Here is a 4,143-nt window from a genome sequence, read left to right on the forward strand (position 1 = left end):
GAGGAACACTTTAGAGCTCTTGGAATGATCAGATAAGTGTGTTTGAGGTGTGGTGAACATATGCTCACAATGTGGCTATTTATAGTGTTCAAAAGGCTTTTAGATCATCACAACTCATTCTACAACTGAGTATGGATGATGGGCAGGTGTCCCTAAGTGTTATGGGTCGAGTAGGGGGCGCCCATGCTTCATTAATTGATGTTTTGATCGTTCACAAGCTCAAAAGGCAAGTCTGTCCAAACATTCTGCATCTGGGCATCCCACGCGGCCCGCATGGGAGTTCCATGCATGTTTAATGCGGGTCGCCTGAGATTCAATTATCAGGCGCGTATCTGAGGTGGCTCGCGGCCCGCCTCAACTTAGGCCAAAACCTCACTCGGGCCGCGAGAGGTTAAAATTTCATAATTTTTGAATCTTTTGTAATGATGACAAAATCTGGTAATTAATAACGAAATCTTTCGTAAAGATTTACCTGACCTTTCGGGTTTGAAGGGGTAACTTTGCGGTTTGGCCCTCGGTTAATTACAACTAAGGACCTCGTGTTATTTACCCGCGTTGTTAAGTCCCTATTTAGTTTATTAATTATTCAGAAAGTCTTAACTTTCATTATTGACGCTTTTAACCCTTCTCTTACGAATTCGATCGTAACTTTCTCGTTTCATAACGAAACTTCGCGAAATTTATATATTATATTTTAGTGAGTGTATAATACCGTTACAAAGCCTTGGGAATGTCAAAGGGTCACTCAGAGGTATAATTAAACATGTTGACACGGTTAACCCCTGTAGCTTGTAATCTCTCACTTTCTTTCGCGTTTCGCTTCCGTACGATCCATGATTTATTCGTTTGAAGGTACAAGCACCATTTAGGGTTTCTGTACAGTATATTTACCCTTGTTTGACATTTATAACCCTTGAATTTATATACTTTCAAGGTTTGTCAATATTAGTCCTTTATTTCATATCAATGCCACGTGTAAACAAATGACACGTGTTAACACATTATTGGACACAAAAATTCGAGGTGTTACAAAGCTTCATACTAACTTACTAAATCCTTTTTATGGTGTATCACATATGTTTTTTTTAAGGATGGCCTATACAAGTTTCATGGGCAATGAAAACAAATCAGGGTATTTTAAAGATAAGGTAAAGTTTTTACAAGCTTCTGGTGGGCATTGATATCTTTTAGTGTTGGTATGCCATTGGCTTGCTACTTTCTTATTTTAAAAAAATAACCGCGTCTGGTAATCATTGGACAAGTAATATCATATCCTTTTCATTCCTAAATTTTCTGATGAGCTGAAGGAGGAAAAGTTGCCAGTTTACCTAGATTATTTTTAAGGATTTGAATGGGAATTAAAATTGTGAGTTGGAAGAGAAAATGTATGATTTGTTATACGATTCCAGAGTAAAAAAAGTATGGTAGGACCACAAACGTGGACGACATTGGCTTAAACAAAATCAACCGGGGTTCCATTGTTGGACATGATGAGGAAAATAGTAGAATTTGGAATGCTATGCACGATCGAGAATATGAGCAGGGTGAGTCAACTGTCTTTTATTTTTTCAAGTGCTTCACTTTTAAAAATCGATGATTTTGTATTATATTTTCATAACTAATGCTCATCAATTAAAACCACTGTTGATATCTCTGTTGATACAGTGGTTGATGCATCTGTTGACTTTGGTCAACAGATGGATGAAAACAGATGTTTGAAACCACTGTTGGGTTAAAACAGTGTTTTGTAGAGAAAACATTGGTTACTTTTTTTGTAAACAGTGGTTTGACTTTGGTTAAACAGACGATGGTAAAACAGTGGTTTGGCTTTGGTCAAACAGACTTTTGAACCACTAAGAATCATAGTTTTGCAAACAGTGGTTTGACTTTGGTCAACGTGACTTTTTTTACAAACAGTGGTTTGACCTAAGGGTGTTCAAAACCGGATATCCGAAAATTCGGATATCCGAATTTCGGATATCCGAACATTTCGGATAGTAGATTTCACTATCCGAATCCGTATCCGAAATTTCGGATATCCGATTCGGATAGTGAAACGGATATCCGAAATTCTAAAATAGAATAAATTTCAAAATTAAAGTTTGTCCTTTTCCAACTTAGCAACTGAAACATCTGATTATAAAAAAGAAATGAACATAATCCATTGTTCTAAAATTGCACATAACATTGTCTCATAGATAAACATATAATCTTTTAAATCAATTCATCTGATTCAATCCATCCTTCTAACTTCCATTGAAAAATCTGTAACAATTTCAAAAAAAAAAAAAAAAAAAAAAAACCATAAACAACAAACCATGTTCAACATTAGAAAGTCAAAATTTGTTCAATGTTCAAACCTTATCGATGAAACAAGAAAAAAAATAGAATGAATCTATGAAACATAACATAATTGAAACAAAGCCACAATGATTTACATAGAAAAACTTATCAATCATACACATCAGTTGAAACTAATCTAATCCAGATCTAAATAATAAACTAATAACAAATCAAAATCAATGAATCTATGAATCTATGAACAAATCAAAACAATGTCGTATATAACAAATCAAAGAGAAACTTGGATCTTCAAACAAATCGAACAGAAACTTGGATCTTCAAAAAAATTGAACAGGAACTTGGGTCTTCAAACGAATCAGATTCGTATGAAACAGAAACTTGGAAGTGGAAACAAACCTCGGATCTTCGATTTTTAGATCTCGACGTGTTGGTGTTTTGATTATTTGATTCTTCGATGCTCACAGTCTCACAGATCTGGATATTTTTGAGTTCGGGGGGTGAGTTTTTGAGTGAATGAGAGGTGAGAGCGGCTGTGAGAAAAAGAGAGATTAGGGTTAGGTTTTCTAAAGTGGTATTTATATACAGGTACATTTAAAAAAATCGGATATCGGATATCCGAAATATCCGAAACTTTCTGAAATCACTATCCGAATCCGAATCCGAAAATTCGGATTATCCGAATTTCGGATATCCGAAAATTCGGATATCCGAATTTTCGGATAATTCGGATTCGGATAATCGGATAAATCGGATTCGGATTCGGATTTGGATGATTTTGAACACCCCTAGTTTGACCAATAAATGGTCAAAATTACGACCCCTAATATTCTTTATTTTTCAGTTTCGTTGTTAAAGCAGAGTGTTATTTCCCGATGGACACGACAAAAGAGCTTTTACTCTCATGGTGCTATGTTTTTAGTTAAATCATACCATCGATCCAATTTTAACCTTCTTTTTGCAAAAGGCATTTGTTAGTGTAATTTTTATGAGTTTTTTTTTCATTTTTGTTTTGTTTCTATATATCTAAGAGAGTTTGGTTAGTTGATCTCATTTAATAATTGATTGATTGATTTAGTGAATATGAAAAGGACATTAGGCATCTTTATTTTTAAGCTGAAACTTCAGAGGATTTATACAAGTGGAAGGATGCACTAGAGGCAACCGGTTTGAACAACAGTTTACCACAAAGTGGCAGCCATGGTGGTTCAGTGATTACCGGTGGGCCTCAAGAAACGTGTATTTATGTGGGGAGCTAAATTTGTTCTTGCTATGTGTGGTGAACACACGTGGGAAAAGTAAAAGGAAGTATAAGACAAAAAGACAAAAAGACAAAAAAAAAATTGGAATTTGGGCAGAAAAGTCAAGTATAAACGCCGTCACTGTTAATGTCCTGTTTCTCAGTTATGTTATAAATTAATTTAGTTATAGAATTTGTTATTTGCTAATGAGTAATCATGCTATTAATGTTGGATGAATTAAAAATTACATAATACATAACGTCTTTAAGAAAATAAAGATTAAGTTGATATGGGTTAGGAGAAAAGAAAAGGTCGTTTAGCAGTTAGTGTTCGTTTGGAGAGTGTCTGTTTACTTTGGTGATTAAGTGGCTTTATAGTTTCAAATCTATACTTTCTTACAGAATTAAAGTTTGATATTAGTGGTAGTTGTGTATGTCTTAGGTTGTTATGTTTTGAAAGATACTATTGTGTTTTTAAAATAATGGATGATTTTGTAATATGCAGGTGCAAGGTAGGCATGCTAAGGGAGCGTTGTTGAGCAGGCCTTGTATATGGAACGAGGCGTTGTGTATTGTTAATGAAGAGGGTGTTAGAGTCTTTT

The 4,143-nt window shown here is 34.7% G+C and overlaps 1 long non-coding RNA gene across 1 annotated transcript; it reads right to left on the reverse strand.

Annotated features, from left to right (window-relative positions):
* Positions 1–1,782: 1,782 nt before the first annotated feature.
* Positions 1,783–3,474, reverse strand: LOC118483037. Its single transcript, XR_004869493.1, has 2 exons — positions 3,100–3,474; positions 1,783–1,926 (listed from the first exon to the last, which is right to left on the reverse strand). It is a non-coding gene; the product is annotated as an uncharacterized LOC118483037 (long non-coding RNA).
* Positions 3,475–4,143: the final 669 nt, after the last annotated feature.

Source organism: Helianthus annuus, chromosome 10 (genome assembly GCF_002127325.2).
Source record: "Helianthus annuus cultivar XRQ/B chromosome 10, HanXRQr2.0-SUNRISE, whole genome shotgun sequence".
Classification (NCBI taxonomy): domain Eukaryota; kingdom Viridiplantae; phylum Streptophyta; class Magnoliopsida; order Asterales; family Asteraceae; genus Helianthus; species Helianthus annuus.